Raw genomic sequence first — 16,362 nt, forward strand, 5'->3', positions numbered from 1 at the left:
TATAAATGTATCGACACTTTTGTGTGTACTTTTTGACCATTTAAATTCTGGACACAAAGTATCGACACAAATTAAAAAAGTGTTGATACTTCATGTACACCTGTTTTCTCATAAACCGGTGTATTTAGACCGGTTAGATTGATAATTTACCTATTACATTATAATTATGGGTCTCGAAGTTTTTGGGATCGATACTTTTTATACATGTATCGACACATTATGGTGACCTTGGTAAGGAAATCATTCTGGACACAAAGTATCGACACAAATTAAAAAAGTGTCGATACTTCATGTACACCTGTTTTCTCATAAACCAGTGTATTTAGACCGGTTAGATTGATAATTTACCTATTATATTATAATTATGGGTCTCGATGTTTTTGGGATCGATACTTTTTATACATGTATCGACACATTATGGTGACCTTGGTAAGGAAATCATTTTGGACACAAAGTATCGACACAAATTTAAAAAGTGTCGATACTTCATGTACACCTGTTTTCTCATAAACCGGTGTATTTAGACCGGTTAGATTGATAATTTACCTATTACATTATAGTTATGGGTCTCCATGTTTTTGGGATCGATACGTTTTATAAATGTATCGACACATTTCCATGCACTTGGTAAAGAAATCATTCTGGACACAAAGTATGGGATCGACACAAATTAAACAAGTGTCGATACTTTATGTACACCTGTTTTCTCATAAACCGGTGTATTTAGACCGGTTAGATTGATAATTTACCTATTACATTATAATTATGGTTCTCGATATTTTTGGGATCGACACAAATTAAACAAGTGTCGATACTTTATGTACACCAGTTTTCTCATAAACCGGTATACTTGGACAAAATGTTGGAATCAAATCTGTGTTTATTAATCTTTTCAGTGTTATTTTCTATTTTTACCACCTACATTGTAAATTTACCTATTACTTTAAAGTTATTGCATTTTGTTGTTATTGAACATACCTAGATATGGAATGGCCATTCAGTCCCGCACATGATGACAATTATGTTAGTGACACTTGGAATAATGCAGAATCCTACTGTGTATAAGAAACATGTACAACAACCAATTAATAACTTTTCCCGTCTCATACATAATTACATTCACATACAAAATTATAAATCGTATACAAAATGAACCCTACATTTACATCATCCCTTCCTTTTGTTATCCTTGTGTAGCATGGCAGCTTTTGTCATCTTCTCTCTTAGTTGATTTTGATTGTGGCATACGAGATCGTTTAATATTTGCATACGATCCCATTCTCCAACAACCTTATTCAAATTGTCAATACGTTAAGTATTGTAAACCACAACATTCAATCTACGACTTTTAACAATGTAACGGCAAACTAATTTTTAATTCTACTTACAAAATCACCAGTAGCCCCGCTAGAACCGATCGATTCCATCCACATCATCACATAGATGTCGCAATCATATCCATTCAATTGTTCGATCATCTTATGCTCCACGAATTTGAATCTTTGCAAGGGGACTTTTCCTAGAGAGCCACATGCTTCTACCCAAATGTATTTCTCATTATAATTATCTAATCTTTTCATCTGCATTAAAAAATATGAAGTTATGATCCAAACAAATTATGCATTATAATTTACATAATTTCATTTCATATACCAATCTCTTGGCATCATTCACTCTCTGTTTAGCTGCTTCAGATTTAAACAGACTATCATATACAGTTCCAATATGTTTTTTCATATCCAACACCAACAGATACCAATGTGAATTATTGTAGTTTATTGTAATCATGATCTGCAACAAATTTCACACACAATTTGACAAAATTCAACATTATATATCCCAAAACATCATTTATGCCTATTTGTATGGTGTCTTACCTTCTCACAGTTGGTGAATTTCATATAGTTAGGCAACATGGCACCCCAAAAGCTCGCAATACCCTCAACATTACCGTTGTTGTCCAACGCCTGTTTCTGCAATTACACGACAATCATTATTAATTTACCGTCTGTAACATTACTTTTCAACACTTATTAATTTAACTCACCGCTAAGTGGTATGGAATGTAGCCAATCATCCGGCCTAACTTTTTAGAATTGTAGCATACTGTCCAGGCGAGCAAATCAAAGCCTAACAAAATTAATTACACAATCAGAACATATTGAATAGGTTTTGTCTTTTAATTGATTTCTACTTACCACATCGCCAACCCATTCCATAGGCTTCAACGTTGCAACGTCAAATACTTGTGCGTATTGATTTCCCATTGAGATTACAATATATTTGTATGAATCATTAGGATTAATATCTTTTCATGATTAATATCTTTTCATGAAATATTTAAATATCACTCACAAAGCAATATAAGTGACTCACCCCAATTCTAACCCACTATTCCATAAATAATCACAAATTGCAGCTTCGACCGGTTCAATTCGATTGGAATATCTGCTTTTACAACCTATAATTTTGCATACAAATTTGTGTCACAACAACATGATAAAAATCAAATTAAGTTATCTTTTATTCAACTTACCTTCTTCTTCTTCTTCTGGGGTGCAGAACATTCCGAATCCAAATATGCATCTATAACACTCTCCGGTGTATAGATATTAGTGACATCCTTTCTCCTCATTTCCTCCATCTTTTCTTCTTCCTCCATCTTTTCTTCTTCAAATTTTCTCAGTTCATCGTATTTTTTCTCTACATATCTCTTCATCTCTTTTATTTCACCCTTCAATTTCCCCCATTCATCCAAGTTTTTCTGAACCACCTCCTTCACCCCCAAAAGTTCACTCCTTATTTCCACAACCTCCTTGACAACTCCATCAATTTTTGCACCTGTCAACATATTAACTTCACCACTCAACACCTCAACTTTTTTCACCAATACATCTATATTTCCTTCCACTTCCATCTTATGCCTTTCATGTGTCTCTTTGACTCTTGATTGTCTTTGATGAATATCAAAAACGATTTTTTTAATATCAACCAATTCAGACATCAAAATGTCGAATTTACTCTGTTTTCCCTGACCGTAATCCCCCTGACATTCATCCACCCCTCCAACCATATCTACTTCCCTCTCCTCTGCCTCCTCTACGTCCTTGAAAATAACCTTCAAAATTAAATTTGTATTAAGAATTGATTATATTATTAATATTATTTAATTTCATTTATTACCATTTCTAGCTTCATTGGTCTATCCACCTTCAACTTCACCATCACTCTTACCACCTCTTCCTTCCCCCATGCACGGATGCGTGCCACTCCGCGTCTTTCATAAGCCGACAAACTATCACAGCCCGACCAATAATCGAACAGTGCAACCTGCATTTATAATAAAATTAATCATTTTATATAATAACTATACCATCATTTTATATAAAAAACAAAAATATTTTTCAACTCAGTTACCTCTAAGATTGCTATGCACCCTTTGAGGTATATCTGGCTGCCCTTTTGAGAGGTGATTATTGATTCAATCAATCTCGAATGGACATATTCAGCCCAATTGAATTCACCCTTCAAGCCTTCATCGCAAATGAGCTTCATATTGTCCTTGTTCATTGACGTATCACCCGTTGGACAAAGAAATATCCCGGCAAGGTATAATAGAACTCGGGCCTTCAGCTCATCCCCCTGGTAAGATCCACTTTTGATATCCTCTTCAACTTCAGTATATGTCACCTTATGATTCAAACCATATTTGGAGGCAAGTGCTTTCCAGTTCTTACTCCTACAGACTTCTACAACACTTTTGCCTTTGTTTTGTACCCCCAAGACGGCTGCAGCAGTCGATACCCCCAGAGGGAATGAATAATCGCCATATTTAGCAATACATTGTTTGACATCAAATTGCTCCATCAAGGATCGACACAATTCCCTATGAATTGGTCGATCCTTTACTCCTATCAATGATCCAAACCTCATTTCACTCAGCACATTCAACTGATCATTCTTTTTAAGGTGTTCAATTAATGAATACACCCTTTTTATGCTGCACATTGTCGACACATCCTACATTTTTTAACAATATATAATGTTATTGTTCTTATATATCTTGTATCAACGTATTTACAAGTTTAATGAATACCTTCTTTTCATGTGCTTTCCTCCGTTCTTTGTATTCTTTACTATCATTCATTGACAGTGTGATGTAAGGTTCCTTTTGAGCATCACTCATCGAATTCCATTTCGACCTCACATCTTTTTTCACCTAATATTAAGCATAAACGTTTCTTAATCAATACATTAACGCTAAATAATACTCAATGTCAATTTCATTTTACATACCGAACCGCTGTATGTACCATCTTCCTTCATCCTTTTACATTCGTCCATACTGTCAACATTTAAAATTTGTAATCAATTTAAAGTTCCTAAATACTTTAATCCAATTACCATTTCAACAATAATAACAAAAAGAAATTGATACTTACTAGAAGTACATATATCCACCCTTTGGTTGCTTTCCACCCATTGGTTGCTTTCTACCAATTGACTTCATTTTTCCTTCATATATCAGTTTATGCAAATCAAATCAAATACTTGTATACAAAAATCGATAACCACTCTTGTGGTAAAATGGTTGGTCTTCAATAGAATTTGAATGGCTACTACAACAAGTATCGGCACATTTATACAAACCTCAAATATCATTTTCTACCTATAATATTATATACAGGTATCCATATTTATTTTCTACCTATAATATTATATAATAACGTTCCAAACCTCCCTATTTCCTTCAAACGAATGGGAACACTCAATACTCAAAGTATCGGCACATTTATACAACCTATAATATCATTTTCTACCTATAATATTAAATAAAAGTATAGATATTTATCATCTACCTAGAAGATCACTTTCTACATGTAATCGGTCCCAAATGCTTTTTTACTTTGAAAACCCCAAACAACAACACATAAAAACCCTAATTACTGTAATAATAAAAAACTAGGGTTTCAACAACGTACCTTTCGATTTGAAATGCAGCAACAAACAAACAAACTTCACGTAGAAACGCCTACATGTAATCGGTCCAAATGCTTTTTTACTTTGAAAACCCCAAACAACAACACATAAAAACCCTAATTACTGTAATAATAAAAAACTAGGGTTTCAACAACGTACCTTTCGATTTGAAATGCAGCAACAAACAAAACAAACTTCAACGTAGAAACGCCTTCTGAAATGCACAACAATTCGCTTCGATTTCAAAAACTCTATCTATTTTCAGAGGAAATTTAGCTATGCCTTTATATTTACACCGGATATGTTATTTATATTTAATCGATATAATTACTAGTGTCTATACTTTATGTGAAGTGTCGATACTTTCGAGAGGATATTTACCTATTTCTCTTAAAGTGTCGATACTTGTTTACGCGTACTTATTAAAGTACCGACACTTTCAACATAACCGGTAGCGCTTTACCGGTTTTTTCATTTCGATACCGGTTTTATCATATTTTTACCTATTATATTGTTATGGATCGATACATTTTCTTAAAGTATCGACACTTTTTAGGCGCTATAATTTCTTCTCTTTTAAATTACGAAAGTGTCGATACTTATATTAATTTATGACACTTTAAATATATTCGGTATCTTTTACCGGTTTATCATTTCGAGACCTCTTTTGTCATATTATTACCGGATATATTACTATGGATCGATACATTTGTATAAAGTATCGACACTTTTCAGGCGCTATAACTTCTTCTCGACACTTTCAATATATCCGGTAGCTTTTTACCGGTTTTATCATTTCGAGACCTGTTTTGTCATATTATTACCTGTTATATTGCTATGGATCGACACATTTTTATAAAGTATCGACACCTTTTAGGCGCTATAACTTCGACACTTTCAATATATCCGGTAGCGCTTTACCGGTTTTATCATATTTTTACCTGTTATATTGCTATGGATCGATACATTTTTAATTTGTATCGACACAAACCGACAAGCTAAGTTTGTCGGTTGCCAAATTTTTTAATATTTTCTTCATGATTTCCACCTACAACATTGTTATTACTCAATATTTCAGGTAGCGCTAAACCGAATTTGTTAAGATAAATGATAAATTATGTATTTAAATTATTAATATTTTTATTTTTATTTTTTAAAAATTATACTTAAAATTTAGTTTTTGTTTTATTTTAATATCTCGTTCAAAATTTAAGGCTAAGTTTAAAAAAAATGAAAGTTTAGGTATTAAAACATATCAAAATTGATAGTTTATGTACTAAATGTGCAGTTTACCCTTTCTAAAACTTGACATTTATCTAATTTAATTTTGGGTGAACTATGCATTTAGTACCAAAACTATTAGTTTTTGTCCGTTTTAGTACCTAACTTTCAAGTTTTTCAAAACCATACATAATGTTTAATTTTTGTTTCATTTTAGTTCTCCACTATTAAAAACTTAATGTGTTTGATACCTAAACTATCAGTTTTTTCCCGTTTTAGTACCTAAACTTTCAAAAATAATTCAAAACTTAACATTAAATTTTAAACAGTTGTACTAAAATGGAACAAAACTAAATTTTATGTATGATTTTGAAAAAAAATAATAAAAGTTTAGGTACTAAAATAGACTAAAACTGATAGTTTAGGTACTAAATACATAATTTAACCTTTAGGTTTAAAAATTTAGTAATTAAAATTAAAATATTTTAAAATAAATGATTGAGACGGTTACAATATATTATTTGTTCATTTTTTTTCAATTATTGACGAATTATTTAATATTTCAAAGTCTTTAACTATCGAAATCACTCAATAGATTTATTAAGATACTTTTATATATATATAAGAAAGTGGATTGCGTGTATCAAATTAATTTCACCTCTTATGTATATCTATATATATTCTTCAAGTACTAGAAGTATAAATATTGATTTATAAACACAAGTGCAAGCATATACACGAATGTTGCCAAATAAACTATTATTTTATAAAAACAAATCTCATTCAAATATCTTATAATTTGTAATTTGTTGAGTATATATATAATTAGTGGCTATTTGCAACTAAATATTTTATTACTTTTATTATGTATATGTAATTAATAAATACACTATCAATTAATAACAAAATTAATTTCACGTTCAAAACATATCGATTTACTTTGTGGATTGAACATACATCATTTTAGTTGAATTCGACCAATTTAACAGTTAATCGGTTTTATAAATACAGTAATTAATTTTGAATTTAAGGAAAAATTGTGCATTTAGTACATAAACTATCAGTTTTGGTCCGTTTTAGTACCTAAACTTTCAATTTTTCAAATCATACCTAATATTTAGTTTTTTTTTCCATTTTAGTATATAAATATTATAATTAATATTTTAAAGAATTTTTATTTTTATATTATTTAAATATTATTTAATTATAAAAATATAAAGATATTATAAAATATATTAATTTATAGTTTAAATATAATAAATAGTTATAAATATATTATTCTAAAATATATTATTTTAATTATTTTTAAAATATTAGTATATTTAGATCGGGTCAGGGTCGGGGTTTTAGTTTAAAAATCGGGTTGGGTTCGGGGCGTGAAAAGAAATCAAAATTCCTCGAGACGGGGCGGGGTCTAGTTTTACATATATGTTTTCATGTCGGGGTGGCCAAAAACCCGGCCTGACCCGTCCCGTGCCCATCGCTATAAATTTAGAATGTTAAAAAATTTAAGGACTAATTTAGAATGAGAGTCATAGTTTGAGGATGAAATTGGAATATTCAAAAGTTTAAGGACAAATTTGAAATGAGGACCATAATTTAGGGACATATGATATAATTAACTCTTAAAAATAAGATCAAAGTGATATTTTTTTTAATATTAAAAGTATTATTGCGCAATTAAAAATTATGGGAAAAAGAAATGGAAGTTCCATTTAAGTTACGGAATTGGCTGGCCTACCTAACGAAACTACCGATTTAATTGATTTTTTGTTTAAATGAATTTACCCAAACAAAACCTTGAAAAAAACTGGCGAACTGCCGCAGTGATCTTCGGTAACTTCAAAATTCATTACTTTAGAAAACCAAAAAAAACAAAACTTTGCTTTCCTCACCCTACATTGTTTGTACCACCCATTATTTTATTTATTTTCAATAATTCTATGCTTTCTTCAACTCCCCCCACACTCTGCGTTGCCTATTCGTCTTCTTTTTCTCTTTTTTCGTTCTTATTTATCTTCTTCTGCTTTCTCGAACCGTTCGTTTCTTCGCTTTGTTTTCTCTTTTAATCTTTCTTTGATTTTTTTTTGAGCCCGATTCTCTCGGATCCTTAATGATCGGGTCGTCTCTTTGATTTCGTCTCCGTAAACGTTACATTTGGAGGTACGTTTCTTATTGACTCGCTATTTTTGTGCTATTTATTGTGTTTTGTTTATGGGTTTCACTTCTTCTTTTCTGGGTACTTGAGGATCGGTTTTGAAATTGCAGGATCTGGGTCGTTGCTTTTTGTGGGAATCGAAATCGATAGTGCTTTCATCTCGCGCAGGTAATTTTTTCCGGTTTTTTTTAATTGTTTCATCCGAATCGTCAGAGAGATCAGAACTGGATTCGTATCTCTGGGTTTGATTTTGTTTTGTATTTCTTTCACCTCAATATTTTTTCTTTCCCGCAATCAATTCCCAAGCTTCTTCTTTGTCCGGGTTTTAACTTTGGTTGTATAATTGAATGTCATGGAATTTCTATATAGACAAAGAAACCCTTTTGCTTTTTTGAAGACAGTGGTATTTTTTTAGGAAGCAATATCCATTTATTCAGTCCTTCTCTTTTCTTTTTTTCAAGCTGATCTTCGAGACCTTCACCAAGGCATTTGCGTGATCTTTTATTTACCCTTACCACCGTGTAGAATTTTCTTTACTGAGGTAGAAGTAGAACTTTACGAAACTGATCTCCCCCTAAGTGTTTGTTTGTCACCTTTGTGGTTGAATTCTAAAGATATTTGATATAATATGGGGGTTTGCGAGCATTCACGTGCTTGAACTTTCGCCGGATAAGCCGTGTGATGATCCTTGTGGTGTTATTGTTGGAATTATTCCATTTATTTTGAATCTAATATAAGGAATATATAGATTGTACATGTATTAGTGGTGTATTTTTTGTGTTAACATTTTTGTATGGAATCTTATTTCTCGTTAATGCCGATTATAATCTGACATTGCATTGTGACGGTATCGAAGATGAAGACGATAAACCCTTTTACTAGACTCATCGTTCTGTATTTGTACTTCATCAATTCCTTATTTATAATTTGGAGTCTAAACTGTATTTTCCTTTTCTTGGGCAGGCAAATTTTCAGCTGTGGGTATTCATCAAAGAGCTATAGAAATCTCAGTAATTTAGGTTTTATAAGGAGAATGTTAGGAGGCAACAACGGTAATCCTGTGCTTCCCATTTTACTGGATGAGAATCATCTTCAAATCAGAATCAGGCTAAGCATCAAACCAGTTGCAGTTATTTGGAAGCTAAGTTAACCTTGCAATTAGATTTTTTTAAGTTATTTCTTTCACTGCCATATTTTGGCATCCTCTCAAATTTTCAGTTCTGATTCATAATTTTTTAAAACCTTCAGTGCCGGTCGGGTGCAATGTTGATCCTGTGAATTATTTTGGAAATGAACATCTCACTTCCATGATTCGACCCAATAAAAGAGGCAGAGAAACAGAAGATATTCAAAGGCAGCGAAAGCTACAAATCTCGTTGAATTACAACGTTTGTAAAGAGGAAGTTGATTGTACTGCTAACATTCCAAATCCCAATGCCATCTCAACCGGCTTGCGGCTATCATATGATGATGATGAGCGAAATTCAACTGTGACATCTGGTGGTGGAAGCATGACACAAGAACCATTGATGATCTTGTCACTTGATGACAACATTAGAAGTGAACTTGATCGTCAGAAACAGGAGTTTGATCAGTACATCAAAATTCAGGTATTATTTTGATACAATCTGATGCATTCCAATAAAATAAAATGCCTCCTTTATTTGTTATCTCTCTTTATCAGGGGTTTCATTGATTATCAGTCACATTATTCTAATAAAAAGGTTTATAATATAACTATGTAATTGGATATTGTCTTAAATTTGTTGGCATGATTTTTTAACTTTTGGTTCATTTTATTCTCTTAATAGGAAGAGAACCTGACAAAGGGAATAAGAGACATGAAGCAGAAACACATGACTTCTTTCCTTGCTGCCATCGAGAAAGGCATCTGCAAGAAGCTTAGGGAGAAGGACGTAGAGTTGGAGACTGTGAACAACAAGAATAGGGAACTGGTTGAGAGAATAAAGCAGGTGACTGCAGAAGCTCAAAATTGGCATTATAGAGCAAAATACAACGAGTCGGTTGTTAACTTGTTGAAGAGCAACCTTCAGCAAGTAATCTCGCACCCTCAACAGGTGAAGGAAGGCTTCGGAGACAGTGAAGTCGATGATGCTGCCTCATACATCGATCCGAACAACTTTCTCAGGTGCTGCAAAAGGCGTTTCCAGTTCGATGAATGAACACATTGTTTGCAGAGCTTGCAAAGCCAAGGAGGTATCCATTTTAGTGATGCCGTGTAGGCATCTATGCTTATGTAAGGACTGTGATTTATCAATCAAAGTTTGTCCTGTATGTCAGGTAATGAAAATTGCTGGTGTCCAAGTGTACTTATCCTAAAACTGGGAAGCAAAATTCTTTGGAAGATGAAAAATATAATACCCTTTCGTTGTGTGTGACATCCAGCTTATCCCACCTTCCTTTCTCAGAGTATACCCGTTCCCTTGAAATGATGTTGGCAAAAAGCTTCCTTTTTTCAATCTCCCAAGCCACCCCTGTCTTACTTTTTGTCTGTTGGTTGTGTACAAATGCTTGGTGGTGTTGCCCGTGCCTTGATGTTTTTGTCCATTAAAGTGTTCGAAGAAAAGTGGTTTCCAAATATTAAATGGTTTAAATTGTTAAGCCAAAGCTGAAAGCCCCAAAGGTAGGTGAAGAGTTGGGCAATGTTAAATGATGATGTTGGTTAGAAAAATAGTGAAATAATTTAAAACCATTATATACCAATTATTATTTATTTCCTATTTATTTAAAATTTCAAATTTTTAATCAACGGGATTTGTTAAAGTAGTAAAAAACTTGATATCGTTTAAGTATGCATCGATTTCGAGTTTTTGTGTATGCAAAAAATTCTCGTTGAAAGATTTACCCATTAAAATTAAATGTGCGACATAACCGGTGTGGATTAGCCAGAGAAAAGCTCCGAGCATTCGGAAATGTAACCAAAATAAATAAATTAAATTTTTAAGAAATGTTTATGAAGAATATTTTAAATTTTTATTAAATAATGTAGGGTAATAAAATAAAACTATTTTATCAAAAAAATACAAAATCTAAAAATCATAGTTAATATAAAAAACCAAAAATCAAGCTAACTGAACTGAAATTCGATAAATTGTTAAAAATTTATCAAATCAAATTGTGTACACCCTCCTAATAAAAGAGTTGGAATGGGACAGGAGTTTAGAGCATATTTAACCTAAAATTTTACAAAACGACGTAGTTTCGATGCAACGGTATTTGTGTGAAACGGGACGGCCGCGCTACTGGGCAAAGTTAAAATCCCCGTGAGAAGCTTTTAGGGTGCGAGTAGTAGTATAAATTGGAAGGTGAGCAATCCGAGAGAGATAGGGCAAACTTCAACGTCAAGACCAACACGTAGCCGAGCAAGATGATCATCCCAGTTCGTTGCTTCACCTGCGGAAAGGTACTTTCCCTTGATTTCCTTTCTTTCAACTTAATTTTAGGGTTTCGCTTACTTTGTTTGTTTCTTAAATCGCAAGTTTGGTTTGGTTATTTTTGTAGGTCATTGGTAACAAATGGGACACTTATCTTGATCTTCTCCAGGCCGACTATACCGAAGGGTTTGTGATAATGCCAGTCTCACTATTTTAATAGTTTTGAAGGAATTAAGTGTTTTTTTTTATGAATAATTATCTCTTGTGCCTAAAACTTGTTTTCTGGTGATTCGATTAGGTTTGTGTTTGTTGCTGTTATCTGGGTCTTAACTTTTTTATTGCAACTGCTTGATCGATATCTTTAGGAGCACTTTAAGGACGCTTTAATTTGGGTGCTCTAGTTGCTTAAGATTTATATGCGCCTGCTTAAACCTAAATAGCCAAACATCTTTGCCTTTTACCTCTAACTCAGCTGTGTACAATTTGATGCATGTTGTCAATTAATATGCTCATTTTTTTTAATGGAAACGGTCATGTTCTCAATTACTGTGCTACTAATCTTACTCAAAGGATTCATACACTAGGAGATGACTTTGCCTTTGTGCTAAACAGAAAGCCTTTCTCCAAGTTTTTTTTGCCCTTCTTTGGCTAATTTGCATGTCTTATGATTTGTGTGATCAGAAACACCCAAATTAGGTTCTTCGTGAGGTAAGAGTTTGGTTTAAAGAACGAGGTGCTAGTACTTTTTGGAAAATTAGCTCGTAGGGAAAACTCTTACAAGGTTGAGATTGGGAACTGGGTGATTTAAGGAGGAAATATGGAGAAACTAGATTGCTTGATTGCTAAGGGAAGTTGAAAGTTATGGAAGTTGAGGAATATATTGGTAAAAAAAGGAATGCTTTAGCTAAATAATAAATCAATCCTAATTGCCTTTCAGCAATTTGACATCTGAATCATTTCTTTTTTTTTTATAAAAGTTGGAGGTCTCATTAAAAACCCCTTCATAATTGATCCTTTCGAAGAGGTAAGGAACAACTAGCGGAAGGAGGAAAAGAGTACCTTATTTTATTGCTATAAAATTCATACAACAATATGCCTTCGCATTACAATAGAAAAGACTATCCCCTAAAAATGCCAAAAAACATCCTCAATAGAACTACCCAGTCAACCAACCCCTTCTCTAGCTAACTTATCAGCCTCCCAATTACAACCCCTAGGAATTAACTTAACTATCGACGCCCTAGACAATACAAAAAGCTCAATATCCTTAATTGGATTACTAAATACACAGGTGCAGAAGAAGGCGACTGTATCCAATCAACAGCTGTTTTGCTGTCAGTTTCCAGAATCAATCTCCCTTTATTAGACCAACCCGAGGAAAAGAAAATTTCAGTTGCTTTCCTAATCGCCTTCAATTCTGCCAATGGAGGAGGACCAGATCCAACACTTTCCGAAAACGACATTAAAGTGGAACCATTTGAATCTTTAAGAATTCCCCCAATGCCACCAGCCATCCCATCCTTTGTGACAGCACCATCAACATTGAATTTGTAGAAATCCGCAGGAGGAGGAAGCCATTTCTGAATCATTTCACTATTGTGTGGTTAAGTTATTCATGCACATCGACTTTTGTACCATTTCCATTGTTGAAACATCAGTAAATGCATCCGAGAGACAAAGCATGTATTTGATAGTATTATGTTGCAGGTTGATGTGAAACATAATCAAATTTATGTAGTATTGCTGTTCTATGAACCATAGACTTCATTTATGGAACTCATCCAAGGCATCAACGCTTGGAATGATATTGCAGAGAATAAACTGTGAATTTTTTTTGACCTGCAGAGATGCTCTTGATGCTTTGGGATTAGTTCGTTATTGCTGTAGGAGAATGCTAATGATCATGTGGACCTCATCGAGAAGCTTCTGAACTACAACAGTAATTTATCTGTCTCCTTTGCTGCTCTCATTTTGTTCATGGAAGTTCATTTTTGGTGCTGGCTTTGTTTGTTATAGCCTTTACATTGACTCTCCCTTTTCTTTTTGGCAGCATTGGAGAAGTCAGAGACCAGTTGAGAAATATGTAGAGCTTAATGCTCTGTTCCAGGATTCTTAGTTGTGTAAGTGGACCATGGTCTGTATCCAGAGAAATGAAAGGACTTAAATAGTATTAGTCTAGTTGTTATCTCTATAGTTTTAATGAAAACTATCTGGGATTTGAAATGCTGAAAGTGATTCTAATGCTATGCATGTTGTTTCTTGGGACAATTGTGTGGTTAAAGACTATGATTAATGGGATTTGATGCTTTGGGTATTATCCTGAATGTCAGCCTAATGTGGATCCATGTAGGGACAATGGACAGGTCTTTAAACTCTTCCCGCTCCAAAGATGGAATCAGAAGGTACTTTATATGAAATTCTTAGTTTAACTTCTTTTAATTATCTTTAGAAAGATAAATATTCGAACATTTGAAATTTGTTTTATATATATCTGCAAAGCAGGATGTTTATGTTCAGCCATAGGTCATTCATTAAAACCAGCTAACAATCAATTCAATCTTATATATGTAATATGTTGGTTAAATTTTGCTGCACAAATATGAATATGCGAGCACTTGGACACAGTCAAGGTTGGTAATACCATAAAGGAAAAGATGGAAAAATGCTACTCTACGTAGAACAAGAGGAAATTACCAAATATATGGTCCATTAATGGTGCAAATAAAGCAAAAGATGCTTTAGAGTTAGGGGTGCTTATTGAGTGAGTCGATCACGAGTTGGACATTGTTCGATTCGTGCTCGTTAAAAAGTTGTGTTGCTCGACTTGTTAAGCTTGTTAGAATTTTGCTCGATTCGTGCTCGTTAAAAAAAACTTGTTGCTCGCTAAGCTCAATGCTCATTGCTTGATAAGTTAATCAAAAAAAATTTCTTATTTTTTTAACTATAGATAAAATTTACTAATATTATATAAAGTTTAATAGGAACATAAATTAATAAATAGGATTTGAATTTTGGGTGTATTAAAATATATTAATTAATAATTTAATATTTTTTTATTAAAAAATTAATTGATTAACTATTTATAATCTATTAGTAACTTTTTATAATAAAATATTTTTTAAGATAATTATTAAAAAATTATATAAAATTTAACGAGCTGTTCATTAACTTATTGAGTCAAGTTAGATTTTGTTCGACTCGTTAAGGTCTCGAATTGAGTTTGAGTTCAAGCCAAGTCAATCTGAGTCAAATTTTTACCGAATTTTGATCGAGTCGAGTTCAAATTACTCAAGAATTGCTCAACTAATTAAGCATTCCTATTCTAAAGTGGATTGATGTAGTCATAAAATTAAAATAAGTAAAGGTCAAAACTGTCTGCCCCAAAATAAAATAAAAATAGTACCATCCCATAAAATGTACTAAATTTTATCGGTAATTATCTAAAACTTTATGAACACCGGTACTTTGGGACTTGTATACCGAACTTATGGTGCATTGACTAATGAAAAGTTTTGGGTTTAGAAAGAAGCTCTTAAATATAGTGAGTAATGTGTTCAGTAGGGTGACGGCGTAGGCACAAAGAGGTGGAGGGCTGGAGGCTGTATATTTAAAAGAAGACTTAAAACTTTGGGAGAGGAAGATTATTTTAACGTGCCACGTTAACTTATGATAATGATTGTAATGAAAACGAACACAAAAAAATGTTTAATATAAAAATAAGTGCCTAAATTAGATTTAAAATTAATATATATTGTTTAAAGAATTTTCGTTAAAAATAAGTACTTAAAGTTTTCTCCATTATATTTTTAGGTATTTATAGTTAAAAAGCGTTAAATGACACGTATTACGTCCAGATTTAAAAAAATATATTTTATTTTTTTTAAATATAAACGTGACACGAGTCACTTAACGATTTTTTTAAATAGTAGACACCTAAAAATATAACGGAAAAAATTTTAAACACTTATTTTTAACAAAAAATATTATTAGTTACTAAAACGTATTTCAAGACATTCTTTAGTAATTATTTTGTATTAAGCCGAATTAAAAGACATCTCCAAACATCATGGGGTTTGAACTGCATTTGGGACTTGTCGGTGCAGTGCTACCTAAGTCGAATAATCTTCGTCGTTAATTTATTTTACGGCTCCGGCGAACCCAGGGAGTTTGTTTTCTACGGAAATCAAATCAGAACTACAAAGTTTATTTTTCTTGTGCCATCAGTGTTGACTCAAATGAATTATTTAGCTTTTCACGCGACAAATCTTCAATTTCGTCTTCTTGACTCACTTTCCGAACCCAATTTTAATACTACAATAATTTCATTGGTTTCAACAATCTTTTTATTATTAATATTATTATTTGGTTTTCTCCATATGAAAACCAAATGCAAAATGATTTTATATTGTACACCAATTCATGTTTTAAATTATTTTAAAAGGTTTATAATTAACTCTTCGAAACAACTCAAGAAGATGGAAGAAAGTGAGAGATTACCGATGACCAAATCATGGCAAGCGACCAACAATTCTAAGGTTGCTTCACTGCCAAACCAAAGGTCAACTGCATTCAAAGATGGGCTTAGATGGAAACAAGGGAGGATTATCC

General features: G+C 32.7%; 2 pseudogenes; both read left to right on the forward strand.

The window, feature by feature from the left end:
* The first annotated feature begins 8,195 nt into the window (after positions 1–8,195).
* LOC120184308 lies at positions 8,196–10,758 on the forward strand (annotated as a pseudogene).
* An 874-nt stretch (positions 10,759–11,632) lies between these two features.
* On the forward strand, positions 11,633–14,078 carry LOC120184309 (annotated as a pseudogene).
* The last annotated feature ends 2,284 nt before the right edge of the window (positions 14,079–16,362 follow it).

This window comes from Hibiscus syriacus, unplaced genomic scaffold (assembly GCF_006381635.1).
Source record: "Hibiscus syriacus cultivar Baekdansim isolate YM2019G1 unplaced genomic scaffold, ASM638163v2 tig00112864_pilon, whole genome shotgun sequence".
NCBI classification, from domain to species: domain Eukaryota; kingdom Viridiplantae; phylum Streptophyta; class Magnoliopsida; order Malvales; family Malvaceae; genus Hibiscus; species Hibiscus syriacus.